The following is a 15,211-nucleotide window of genomic DNA, read 5'->3' as shown; positions in this document are numbered from 1 at the left end:
AATCAGGAAGGCCTTCAATACACTGCTGATGGTGGCCAGGGACTCGGCAATGCTTTCAAAACACTGCAGAAGGTGCCCAGACACTCGGCAACACCTTCGATATATTACTGATGGTGGCTGGACACTTGCCAAAGTGCCACGTTGCACATAGTGGTTAAATACTAAGCAAGGCCATCAATACACAGCACTTGGTGGCCAGACACTCGACACGACCTACGATACAGTGCAGATTATGGCCAGACACTCGGCAAGGCCTTCGAGGCGTTGCAGATGGTGGCCAGATACTCGGAACGACCTGCGATACATTACAGGTAAAGGCCAGACACTCAGCAAGACCTTCGAGACGTTGCAGATAGTCGCCAGACAATCGACAATGCTTTCAAAAAACGGCAGATGGTGGCCAGACACTCGGCAACACCTTCGATACATTTCTCATGGTGGCCAGACACTTGACAAAGATTTCAAAACGTTGCAATTAGTGGTTAAATATTAAGCAAAGCCTTCAATACACTGCAGAGGGTGGCCAGACACTCGGCAATGCTTTCAAAGCATAGAAAATGGTGGCCAGACACTTGGCAAGTCCTTCGATACATTACAGGTAGTGGCCAGACACTCAACAAGGCCAGCGAGACGTTTCAGACGGTGGCCAGACACTTCACAAGGCCTTCGCCACATTGCACATAGTGGGCAAATACTCAGGAAGGCCTTCAATACACTGCAGATGGTGGCCAGACACTCGGAAATGCTTTCAAAGCGTAGAAAATGGTGGCCAGGCACTTGGAAAGGATTTCGAGACGTTGCAGGTGGTGACCAGACACGCAGCAAGGATTTTGTGACGTTCCAGATGGTGGCCTGATACTCGGCACGACCTTCAATACATTACATGCAGCGTCCAGACACTCGGCAAGGCCTTTGAGAAATTGCAGATGGTGACCAGACACTCGGCAAGGCCTTCGAGACGTTGCAGATGGTGGCCAGACACTTGGCAAGACCTTCGATACAGTACAGGTAGTGGCCAGACACTCAACAAGGCCAGCGAGACGTTTCAGAAGGTGGCCAGACACTTCACAAGGCCTTCGCCACATTGCACATAGTGGGCAAATACTCAGGAAGGCCTTCAATACACTGCAGATGGTGGCCAGACACTCGGCAATGCTGTCAAAGCATAGAAAATGGTGGCCAGACACTTGGAAAGGATTTCGAGACGTTGCAGGTGGTGACCAGACACTCAGCAAGTATTTCGTGACGTTCCACATGGTGGCCTGATACTCGGCACGACCTTCAATGCATTACATGCAGTGTCCAGACACTCGGCAAGGCCCTCGAGACGTTGCAGATGGTGGCCAGATACTCCGCATGACCTTCGAAACATTGCAGGTAGTGGCCAAACACCCAGCAAGGCCTTCGAGACGTTGCAGATGGTGGCCAGACACTTGGCAAGACCTTCGATACATTACAGGTAGTGGCCAGACACTCAACAAGGCCAGCGAGAGGTTTCAGACGGTGGCCAGACACTTCACAAGGCCATCGCTACATTGCACATAGTGGGCAAATACTCAGGAAGGCCTTCAATACACTGCAGATGGTGGCCAGACACTCGGCAATGCTTTCAAAGCATAGAAAATGGTGGAAAGGATTTCGAGACGTTGCAGGTGGTGACCAGACACTCAGCAAGTATTTCGTGACGTTCCAGATGGTGGCCTGATACTCGGCACGACCTTCGATACATTACAGATAGTGGTCAGACACTCAGCAAGGCCTTCGAGACGTTGTAGACGGTGGCCAGACACTTCACAAGGCCTTCGCCACATTGCACATAGTGGGCAATTACTTAGGAAGGCCTTCAATACACTGCCGATGGTGGCCAGATAATCGACAATGCTTTCAAAACATTGCAGATGGTGGCCAGACACTTGGCAACACCTTTGATACATTTCTCATAGTGGCCAGACATTTGACATAGCCTTCGAGACGTTGCACATAGCGGTTAAATACTAAGCAAGGACATCAATACACTGCAGAAGGTGGCCAGACAATCGACAATGCTTTCAAAACATAGCAGGTGGTGGCCAGGCACTCGGAAAGGCCTTCGAGACGTTGCAGATGGTGGCCAGACACACAGCAAGGCCTTCGATACATTTCTGATGGTGGCCAGGCCTCGGAAAGGCCTTCGAGACGTTGCAGATGGTGGCCAGACACTTAACAACTTAAACATTGCAGGTTTGTGGCCAGATGCTTAGGAAGTCCTTAAACTCATTGCAGATGGTGTCTAGGCGAGTTCCTTCCTAACATCGTGTATAGTGGCCAGACACTGTGAAAGGCCTTCGACACGTTGCAGGTGGTGGCCAGACGGTCGGGAAGGCCTTCGACTCATTGCAGGTGGTGTCTACACACCCAAGAAGAACTTCAAGACTTTGCTGATGGTGGCCAAACAATTGACATGGCCTTTGACGCGTATAGTGGCCAGATACTCGTAATGGCAGTCGATTCATTATACATAGTTGCCAGGCGCTTGACATGGCTTTCAAGACGTTGCACATGGTTTCACGCATTCATACATTCACATGAAACAAAGAAGCTCTATTATTTTTGTAGTTTCGTAAGGTGCATACATATGATTCACAATATAATAACCCTGAATAATACGTGTTGAACATACATTAGTTCCGTTGTAGCGAATAATGAATATCGATAATATGCTTTAGATAGTATAGAATACAAGTTTTATGGTTTGATTAGTGTTGTAGAACCTGCATGCGTGAAGAGATATTTATAATGTTGACGTCGTGAGCTCTTCTTTAAGTCCTTTCAGATATGAATGACGGGGTTGAAAATATCTACGATTGGAAACGCGTTTTCGGTACGTATTGAAGGCCTTGCTGAATATCTAGACACCATCTACAACGTGTAGAAGGCCTTGTGAAATGTAACAAAGGCCCTATGAAGTGCTTGGCCACCATTTGCACTGTATAGATCGCCTTGCCAAGTGGCTGGACGTCATCTGCAACGCACCGAATGCCATTCCAAGTGTCTGGCCCCCATCTGTGATGTGTCGAAATCCTTGCTGATTGTCTGTACACAATCTGCAATGTATTGAAGTCCTTGCCGAGTATCTTGTCACCATCTGCCATGCGTTGAATGGCGTGCTGAATGCGGAGCAGCAATGTGTTGAATGCCATTAATTGTCATAGGAAAGTTTCCTGTATTATCTCTGTATCGCTAATCACTGATTATTACGAGAAATTAAATTGTATCATTTCTTGTTTCTGTGAGAAAGTTTGTCAGGCCAAAGATAACCAAAGATGACTGTAGTTTATCACTCTGGTTAAGAAAAGCAAACAGTTTTCAGATCTTTATGCAGACATTGGGAAAAGAAGAATAAATCTGAGGGATCATCCCAAGACTCAAAGCAGTAGTACTTACGCACAAAATTTTAACATGTATGGAACGACTGAAAATTACACCCTGTGTTTAACAAGCCAGAAAACAGAAAGAAAGGACCCAGATAATTCCTAGCAGGTCTTAGACAGTAACTTGTACAAACGAAAGAAAACTAACAGATGAGAAGTGCAGTAGTAGAACGAAACTGCGGAAAAATGAGGAGCAAAATGAACTGAAGGAAGGAAATGGAGAATTCACGGAGGGAAAACAGCTGCACAGAAACTCATACAACTGGTTCATAAAGGTTTGCGTGATTCAGCGTGATCCAGTCCGACAGAATGTTAACAATAACGTGCCGTGATGGACACGGTACTGCTACGATGGTGCCGGCATGGGAGCTGAATTTCCCAGTGGCGGAAGCGAGCGACACCGTAGAGCCATAGAGAAGGCGGGGTCGGACGTGCCCGTGGCCGGAACTGGGCGAAGAGCACCGCCGTTTAGCTGACGGACGACTGGGAAATTTCGCCTAACGTAGCAGTGCTCCACCATGGCAGTCGTATGCCAGGTGTTCCCATGAGCTGTACGATACCTTCTAGCTTTTGAGGCAGTTCTACTGTTAGAATGGTCATTGTTGGATGAGAAGCGTACGTTTCTTGAACCCATGCTTGGGTTTATACGGAGTCAGCCCAAAGTCCTTCCCTGATTACGAAACATTATTCTAAGGGACTATACTATTTGTTGCAAATGGCCTCTGCACTCATGAACTTCTTAATGGATACAATACCACATGTCCTCTGACAACATTTCTTTCCTGTCTATCCTATCGTAATTCAACACCACGGCTGTCATCAACATCTACATGGATACTCTGCAAATCACATTCACGTGCCTGGCAGGGGGTTCTTCGAACCATCTTCACAATTCTCTATTACTCCAATCTCGTATAGTGCAAATGAACGCCTATATCTTCCTACGAGCTGTAATTTCCCTGGTCCCCGGTAGCTGAGTGGTCAGCGCGACAGACTGTCAATTCTAAGGGCCCGGGTTCGATTTCCGGCTGGGTCGGAGATTTTCTCCGCTCAGGGACTGGGTGTTGAGTTGTCCTAATCATCATCATTTCATCCTCACCGACACGCAAGCCGCCGAAGTGGCGTCAAATCGAAAGACTTGAACCAGGCGAACGGTCTACCCGACGGGAAGCCCTCGTCACACGATATTATCATTATCTGATTCCCCTTATTTTATCATGGTGATCGCTTCTCCCTATGCAGGAGGCCATCAACAAAATATTTTCGCGTTCAGAGGAGAAAGTTGGTGATTAGAATTGCGTGAGATGATTCCGTCGCAACGAAAAACGCCTTTCTTTTAATGACTTCCAGGCCAAATCCTGTATCATTTCTGTGACACTCTCTCCCGTATTTTAGCGATAATACAAAACGTGCTGCCTTTCTTTGAACTTTTCCGATGTACTCCGTCAGTCCTATCAGGTAAGGATCCCACACCGCGCAGCAGTATTCTAAAAGAGGACGGACAAGCGGAATGTAGGCAGTTTCCATAGTAGATCTGTTACATTTTCTAAGTGTCCTGGTAATAAAACGCAGTCTTTGATTAGCCTTCCCCACATCATTTTCTGTGTGTTCTTTCCAATTTAAGTTGTTCGTAATCGAAATTCCTAGGTTTTTAGTTGAATTTACGGCCTTTAGATTAGACTGAGTTATCGTGTAACTGAAGTTTAACGAGTCCCTTTTAGCACTCATGTGGATGACCTCACACTTTTCGTTATTTAAGGTCAACTGCCACTTTTCGCACCATTCAGATATCTTTTCTAAATCGTTTTGCAGTTTGTTTTGATCTTCTGATCACTTTAGTAGTCGATAAAAGACAGCGTCATCTGCAAACAGCCCAAGACGGCTGGTCAGATTATCTCCAAAATCGTTTATGTAGATAAGGAACAGCAAAGGGCCTGTAACACTACCTTGGGGTACGCCAGAAATCACTTCTGTTTTACTCGATGTCTTTCCGTCAGTTACAACGAACTGTGACCTCTCTGACAGGAAATCACGAATCCAGTCACATAACTGAGACGATATTCCATAAGCGTGCAATTTCACTACGGGCCACTTGTGTGGTACAGTGTCAAAAGCCTTCCGGAAATCCAGAAACACGGAATCGATCTGAACTCCCTTGTCAATAGCACTCAACACTTCATGTGAATAAAGAGCTAGTTGTGTTTAACAGGAACGATGTTTTCTAAGCCGTGTTGACTGTGTGTCAAAAGACCGTTTTCTTCGAGGTAATTCATTATGTTCGAACACAATATATGTCCGAAAATCCTGCTGCATATCGACGTTAACGATATGGGCATGTAATTTGGTGGATTACTCCTACTACCTTTCTTGAATATTCGTGTGACCTATGTGTGCAACTTTCCAGTCTTTGGGTACGGATCTTTCGTCGAGCGAACGGTTATATATGATTGTTGAGTATGAAGCTAATGCATCAGCATACCCCGAAAGGAACCTAATTGGTATACAGTCTGGACCAGAAGACTTGCTCTTATTAAGTGATTTAAGTTACTTCAGTACTCCGAGGATATTTACTTCTACGTTACTCTTGTTGGCAGCTGTTCTCGATTCGAATTGTGGAATATTTACTTCGTCTTCTTTTGCGAAGGCACTTCGGAAGGCTGTGTTTAGTAACTCTGCTTTGGTAGCACTGTCTTCGACAGTATCTCCCTTCCTATCGCGCAGAGGATTGATTGTTTCTTGCCGCTAACATACTTCACATACGACCAGACTGTTTTTTGGATTTTCAGCCAGGTTTCGAGACAAAGTTTCGTTCTGTAAACTGTTATTAGCATCTCGCACTGAAGTCCGCGCTAAATTTCGAGCTTCTGTAAAAGATCGGCAAATCTTGCGGATTTTGCGTCTGTTTAAATTTGGCATATTTGTTTCGTTGTTTCTGCAACGGTGTTCTAACCCGTTTTGTGTACGAAGGAGGATCAGGTCCGTCGTTTGTTAATTTATTTGGCATAAATCTCTCAGTTGCTGCCGATAGTATTTCTTTGAATTTAAGCCACGTCTGGTCTGTTATTAGTTTGGAATGAGTGGAGATTGTCTCTGAGGAAGGTGTCAAGTGAATTTTTATCTGCTAATTTGAATTGGTATATTTTTCGCTTATTTTTCGAGGGTTTGGGGATTACAATACTCAATCTCGCTACGACAGCCCTGTGTTCACTAATACCTGAATCGGTTTTGGTGCTCGTCATTAACTCAGGATTATTTGTTGCTAAGAGGTCAAGTGTGTTTCCACAACAGTTTTCTGTTCGCGTGGGGTCATGAACTAACTGCTCGAATGCGTTTAGCACAAATTTCGGATGATATTTTATGCGTACCACCGGAATTAAACATGTATTTTCGCCAACATATCGAGAGTAGCGTCTGTGCAGGGGAAGGCGTAGCGTGTTTCACGGTTTCACGAAATTCGGTCGCCTGTTACGGATCAGTGACAGTTCCGAAGTGCCTATGGTCGAGATGTGCCAGATATGAAGAGCATGAAAGGATGGTGCGAAAATTTTGGACAGACTGGCGGTGTTGGTGACCGGGCAAGAAGTCGCAGACCTGCAGTGGAGAGTGAAGTCGCTACTGGCACCGCGCGTGGAGCACTTCAGCACTTCATGTTTCTCGAGAAACATGCACGCCTTGGAGCAATGTAGTGAAGATTTCACACAAACAACTGCATTTCCACATACACAGTGTGCAGCTACCGAAAGCTCTGCAGCCAGCTCATTGGCTCAGAGATGCTGAGTTTGCTAGGAGCCTGCTGGAAAGAATCGGTGCAGTCTGAGTACCTTTATAAAGTTTATTGTTCCGATGAAGCCCCTTTTCACATCTCCTGCAAAGTCAACAGGCATAATGTCCGGATCTGGGTGTCGAAGAACCTTCACATCGCGGTACAGAATATAAGGGACGGGCCGAAACTGAATGTGTCACGTGGTTTGATGCACTAGACAGCTATCGGACCGTTCTGTTTCACTGATCCTATCATTACGGCAATGTTTTACTTGGACGTGTTGGAACTTAACGTTGCACCTCTGTTGCAGGAAATTCAAGCACGGGTAATGATTCAACAAAAGGACGCACCGGCACTCTGGTTGGGATTTGTTTGCCAATTCTTGAATGAAACGTTTCCGGACAAATGGATGGTTACCACTACGTTCAGCAGACGTAGACCTTCTTTACTCTCTTTTGTGGTGTTGTGTTAAGAATAAATCGTTAAGTCTACAAGTTGCTGACGTGCAAAGCCTTACAGCAAAAATACGAGATGCTGTAGTTGCTGTGACGGAAGAGATATTTGGAAAGACATGGAGAGAAACTGAGTGTCTCGTATATGTTCAACGGCCAGTAAATCGTCCACATGTGAAAGTATAGGATAAGGTGGGCTAAATCCGACTTAGTAATTACTTGTGGCTATAAAACGCTTAAACGAGGTCGGATCTTAACGTTATACACGTTAAATTATAGGTAATATAAAGGAGCAACTGTTTGCAAAATATTTTTGTTATACCATCAATAGTTTCTGAGATATCCATAATTTAAGAAACGTCCTTTTTTTTCCTTTGCAAAAATGGTGGGGTAAATCTGACCCCCTATTTGTTTGGCTAATTTAGCACAGAAATAGTTCTAAATGAAAGGTTTTTGGGTAATACTTATACGAAATTATGTTTTTTACATAAATTAACAAAATAACAATGTTTAGAGTGCTAAATGTACTGAAAGTTAAACGAATGTCAATTTTAATTAAAAAATGATGATTTCACTGCACAGGAGTGCAACAGAAATGTCGATGTCGGAATGTTAAAATCACGAGCGACAGCTCGTAAAGACATTCCCATTCGCATTGCAGCAACTGCTCGGCGAATATCGTTTTGATTGCATTTTGTCGTTTTTCGTTTGTAATATCGTAACTTTTTCCTAAAAATAAACAAAAATTCACTTTGGTTCCATAAATAAATAATTTCATACACATAAAAGATAAAAAATATGCGGTCCGATTTACCCCACCATTTAGCGGTCGGATTTACCCCATCATGCCATGTTTCATTTAACACACACAGAAACTATTTACACGAAATTTCCAACAAAAACGATACATACACTGAATAGGTCACTAAATACAGTACAAAATCACTTACTGTTTGTTTTGCGATCGTTTTATTTAATAAGGTAAATCTAGTGTTGCAATTTGCACAAAAATTAAATTGAAACAATCGAAAACACACTTGTTGTCTTTTGAGTGTCTAAATGTCAATTGCGGCAAAGTTGTCAAGCTGACATTTTCGCTATTTCGAATGCCCTATATGGCAACACTAATGCGAAATCGCTCCGCTTTTCCGTTTCTCACAAATAGAAGGCGGTCGGGCTTATCCACCCGGTCGGAGTTACCTCACCTTACCCTATGCATAAGAAATTACATATGTTAGGCTACCATATGCAATAAACTGTGCAGCTGCACCTATCAGAGCTCCTGAAGCAGGATTTATACTCAATCCGTATCTTGGTATGCTGTAATCTGACAAATGTTATAATTGTTGTAGCGTCTGATATTTACGGTTTCTTTAATATTGTGAAACTTAGTGCACAAAATCAATCCAGTCGTACCACTCCCCACCGTAACGTTACAAATATAACAGGCTTGTGTGTATATACTCTGACAGAGTTCTCTCCATGACTACCAACTGCTACCCACTCGTGGTTGTGGCGGTACACAGGGCATCTGGTCGCGGTTCGTGGCAGTGAGTCAGTGTGGCTAACAAAAATCCGCCAAATATGGAGCAATAGATATTCTTAGGAAAAGCTGTGTAACTTACGAACTTTATTGTGCACCTGAAAATGAATTTATTGTTTCATTCGTCCGACATAATACGATGCTTGCGTGGTTTCGTCATTCAATATTTAATAACCAATTGCAGTGCGCCCCGACAGCTGAGTGGTCAGCGTGACGAATTGCCGTCCTACGGGCCCGGGTTCGATTCCTGGCTGGGTCGGGGATTTTCTCGTCTTAGGGACTGGGTGCTGTGCAGTCTTTATCACCATTTCATCCCCATCCGGCGCGCAGGTCGCCCAATGTGGCGTCGAATGTATTAAGACCTGCCCCGCAAGAGGCCTCCCGGCCAATGACCCCAAACGCTCGTTCTCACAACCACTTGTAATATCAGATAAAATATTTTCTAACCTCACAGCGCGTTTTCGTCAATCACACTTTAACGACGATCGACACAGACACAAAGGAAAAAAAGCCAGATAGTCTCACAGATAAAAGTACCCGTATCTAGCAAATGAATAATCTAACGGAACACTACAGTGATTTTGAGGGGAAGAAAAAAAAACATTTAGCTTATTCTTCGAGAGTTTAATCCTTTCCATTAATTAGCTCGTTTTCGTCGATCACTTCGCTTATTCTTCTTTGCATTATTCTTTATGAGTATGACCCTTATCATATTTCTATTAGTTACTCTGGATGATTTAATATAACTCATCTCAGCGAGTATAATGATTGCCAAACAAAAGCTACACACGGTTTTTGTACCACGAATGCCCTTATCATCATCTGGGTTGCCTTTCACCTTAAGACGACCGCAATTTCCTATTAAATGGTTCAAATGGCTCTGAGCACTATGGGACTTAACTACTGTGGTCATCAGTCCCCTAGAACTTAGAACTACTTAAACCTAACTAACCTAAGGACATCACACACATCCATGCCCGAGGCAGGATTCGAGCCTGCGACCGTAGCAGTCGCGCGGTTCCGGATTGCGCGCCTAGAACCGCTAGACCACCGCGGCCGGCAATTTCCAATTAAATTAACATACAGCATAACCACCAACTAAGCTTACAGGCAAACATTGAAATACTGTGGCGTTAATTTAATGGAATCATGTTTCTCTCGCGCACAATTTTATGTAGCGTGCTCATGAGATGAATCTCCTACACATTTGTTCCTTTACAGTCCGAACAAGGAAACTATAAATATAGTCCATAAGGGGGTATTCTGCAAAGAAGATATTATAGTTATGAACATGCATTGAAAAGTAAATGCCAACTTCCTTTCCAGCTTGATTTAAATACTATTATGTAAAGACAATATAACTAAACTAGCGTTGACTCCGTGCTGTTACCCGTTGTTAAATATGTCTGCGTAACGTAATTTTAATGCCAGTGTGGATGGAACAGAGAGAGGATTGTATAATCGACTATACTGGCTAATACATAAAGTCATAGAGAATATAGCTTTTTCTAAGAGAACTAACTGTTCCACATGGCACATTACACTGATCAGCCAAAACATTACGACCATCACCGCGTGCATAGCCATCTAACGTTCCTTCACAGAGCTACCAACAAACTGTCACTTCTCTGATACGCAGCATCAGTGATGTATTTCGATGCAAAGGCGGACCAACAAGCTATGAAGCAGGTGGACGTAATGTTCTGGCCCATCAATGCATACTAAGATATCCACCTACGACGATCACCCACTTGCATGGACCACAGTATGGATGATGGAGGAAACACATTGACAATTCTGTTGCCATAACATTGCATCGTGAATGAAACAATGAAAACATTTTCACACATGCTGTAAAGTTCGTAAGTCATATACAGGGTGAGTCACCTAACGTTACCGCTGGATATATTTCGTAAACCACATCAAATACTGACGAACCGATTCCACAGACCGAACGTGAGGAGAGGGGCTAGTGTAATTTTTTAATACAAACCATACAAAAATGCACGGAAGTATGTTTTTTAACACAAACCTAGGTTTTTTAAAAAAGGAACCACGTTAGTTTTGTTAGCACATCTGAACATATAAACAAATACGTAATCAGTGCCATTTGTTGCATTGTAAATGTTAATTACATCCGGAGATATTGTAACCTAAAGTTGACGCTTGAAACCTCTGTCGTTCAGCTGCGTGTTGTAACAAACAGCTGCAACATACATCGCATTTCTACAGAATGATCTGCCAACGTTGCTCGGAAATGTCCCACTGGAAACGCGTCGACGTATGTGGTATCAGCATGATGGTGCACCTGCACATCCCACAATTAACACTAGGCTGACCCTTGACAGGATGTTCGACGGGCGTTTCATAGGACGTGGAGGACGCATAAATTGGCCAGCCCGTTCTCCTGATCTTACACCTCTGGTCTTCTTTCTGTGGGGTACGTTAAAGGAGAATGTGTACCGTGATGTGTCTACAACCCCAGAGGATATGAAACAACGTATTGTGGCAGCCTGCGGCGACATTACACCAGATGTACTGCGGCGTGTACGACATTCATTACGCCAGAGATTGCAGTTGTGTGCAGCAAATGATGGCCACCACATTGAACATCTATTGGCCTGACATGTCGGGACACACTCTCTTCCACTAGGTAATTGAAAACGGAAACCACGTGTGTACGTGTACCTCACCCCTCACGGTAATGTACATGTGCGTCAGTGAAAAAGACCAATAAAAAGGTGTTAGTATGTGGACGTAATGCGCTGTTCCAGTCTCTTCTGTACCTAAGGTCCATCACCGTTCCCTTTGGATCCCTACGTAATTCGGTGCTCTCCGATACACACGATCGAATAGCGGAGGAGTGGTACTCAAGCGTCAATTTTAGGTTACAATATCTCCGGATGTAATTAACATTTTACAATGCAACAAACGGCACTGATTACGTATTTGTTTATATGTTCAGATGTGCTAACAAAACTAACGGGGCACCATTTAAAAAAAACGTAGGTTTGTGTTAAAAACATACTTCTGTGCATTTTTTTATGGTTTGTATTAACCAATTACACTAGCCCCTCTCCTGACGTTCGGTCTGTGGCATCGATTAGTCAGTATTTGATGTGGTTTACGAAATATATCCAGCGGTAACGTTAGGTGACTCACCCTGTATACTGAAGCGCCAAAGACACTAGTACAGGAATTCGTATTCAAATAGAGCTACCTAAACAGACAGAATACGGCGCTGCCGCCGGCAACTCCTATATAAGACAAGTGTCTGGCGTAGTTGTTAGATCACTTACTGCTGCTACAATGGCAGTTGATCAAGATTTAAGTGAGTTTGAACGTCGTGTTGTCGTGCGGTAGCGTTCTCGCTTCCCACGCCCGGGTTCCCGGGTTCGATTCCCGGCGGGGTCAGGGATTTTCTCTGCCTCGTGATGACTGGGTGTTGTGTGACGTCCTTAGGTTAGTTAGGTTTAAGTAGTTCTAAGTTCTAGGGGACTGATGACCTCAGAAGTTAAGTCCCATAGTGCTCAGAACCAATGTCAGCAGGGGACTGTTAAAGCTGGTGGATGCTTTGTAATGGTGTGGGGCGTGGGACCCCTGATACGTCTAGATACGGCTCTGACAGATGACACGTACGTAAGCATCCTGTCCGATCACCTGTAGACTGGGCGACGCCGATGGTCGGAAGACGCTAGGCGTGGCGTATGACACCTACCGTTGCCCGTGCTACGACGCCTGGGGAGGGAGCGGAGCACCGAACTTGATAAGTGTTTTAGCCAACTTGATAAATAAATTAAAACCTACAAGGTGGCTATAATTTCGCACCTTACAAGCACTCATTCACATACTTTGCCTACAAACACAATTACGAGTAGGTATCATGTGATAGGCTATACATAATTGTTAACGCTTACTGCATGAAAGGTGACGGAGTATCTATTATCATACTAGTAGAGATTGGAGCGACAGGTGGAACTCAAGCCATGGGTGGAAGGCCCACACAGGTGCGTTGGTCCTGCTTAAACGCAGGAAGTAGGATGACGGACGTTGGGAGACCAGAGTGCTGGGGCACAATAAATTCGCGACCGGCCGATGTTGCCAGATGGGAAGGATTATACTTCGTAAACTACGAAAATCTTGTATGCAGCTGAGAGGAACGAGGAAGCGTCACACTGGAAACCACGGAGGCTGGGTTATTTCCAAGGATTCTTACTTAAAAGCGTACCATTGTACGAGTATAGGTTTTTCCTCGCAAGCTTTCCGCGCTGGACGACAAAAGACTAAAATATGGTTCGTCGGCGTTCGGAAGAATCTGTAGAGAGGGATAATATTCCGCGGTGTCGGGAATATGATTCGTTTTCGGAATTACGATGGTGGGGAGCCGAGCCTTGCTGGGAAGTCAGCAATGGAGAGACGAGGTCTTCCGTTGTGAGCGTCCATGTGTGACGGTCGCTCGATATCAGCTTTGTTGGTACAGACGGACTTGCTGTCTTTGCTCTCAGGAGAGTTTATAGTTACAACAGTCAGGCACTGTACTGTTGCCAACCTATAGTATTCTGAACTTCACCCCCGGATTGGAAGTCGTCGTTGAATACGCAGTGTTCAGTGATTGAGAGTACTTCCTCTGCCTATACTTGCGTTGAGACGTTATCTGAACTCCGCCCTTGTGGCTGGGAGTTAGCGTTTCTCGTCTGTACAACACAGAGAGGAGAAGACAGTAAGAGTATATTAGTCAGAGGACCGCCTTCTGCCGTCCCGGTGTTTGAAAGAGTTTATTTGTGGCTGGAGTTCTTCCATCGTCGCAGACGAGTACGAGAACCATCACTTCGACGCACCGGACGCAGTACATACGGTGATATCGCAAATTGCTTCGGCTTATTAGGGCTATAAAAGCTAAACAGCTGTGATCACGTTAGTTTATTTCCACTGAGGTACCACACCACCGTAGATCATCTCTGAAAGTAGGGTCTTGTAGTGTTTGGTAGGTGGATGATGTCAGTCATTTCGCGTTATTCATATTAGAACGCGCAGTCATAATAAGGGGCAGAGTTGGGCAATTGATTAGTAATTATACTTAGGAAATGTGAACTTTGTAATCAAAATGTTTTTTTAATCTACAATAAATATACAAGCAGGAGCAACGTTTATCATTTGGTAGTACTAGTTGCCTTCATCATTCATTTATGTTTAGACTGAGATTTATAGAATTAAGAGTTCCTAAGATCTGCTTCAGCGGGTAGTCAGATGGGGCCAAATCTTCATTGTAGCGTTTATTATTTTCCGTTGCACACATTCATTTTACACAAGCTTGGAGTAGCATCTTGGAAACTAAATATTTGATTCTAAATTTTCAGGTTGTTCGAGTTTGATTCCCATCAATTTTCTTAACGCCTTTTGGTAACCAAATTTAAACTTGCCTTTTTTTTGCCACTCTTAAACTTTTAATGGCAATGAGGCGACAACGTTTTAAAGGTATTCCATTATAATAACCGCAGTTGGAAATCAGATAGAGTCCATGCCGTTACCAGTGGTGGATTGCTTCACGTTCTTTCATAATTAAATATATAGTAATTCTTTCATACTCGACTCAGTGCTTCCATCCCAGCAGCCCTTGTGCACAGTAATTCTTTTTCAGTAATGAGACACTCTGCTTTCTGCTACGAAGGTAAAACACCACCCACTCAGCAGAGATACAATTACTGTCATAACACTTTAGTTTTCGATCTACACTCATGCTCATAAATTAAGGGTAATTGCAGAATATCGCGCCATACAACGTGGCACTACACAAAACTGGCGCTAATAGCATAGGTACATAGGGAACACACACGAAACAGATCTGTAAGTCCACGGTATTGGTGATAAGTCGAGAAAACCGTCCCGAAACACATGTGCTACAAAACGCCACTGTTTCCTGCGCATGTACCCCGACATCAATATGGTATATGATCGCCATGCACACGAACACAGGCCGCACAACGGGTTTGCGTACTTTGGATCAGGTGGTCGAGCAGCTGCTGGGGTATAGCCTTCCATTCTT

Source organism: Schistocerca americana, chromosome 10, assembly GCF_021461395.2.
Source record: "Schistocerca americana isolate TAMUIC-IGC-003095 chromosome 10, iqSchAmer2.1, whole genome shotgun sequence".
Lineage (NCBI taxonomy): Eukaryota > Metazoa > Arthropoda > Insecta > Orthoptera > Acrididae > Schistocerca > Schistocerca americana.
This window is presented reverse-complemented; position numbering follows the sequence as displayed.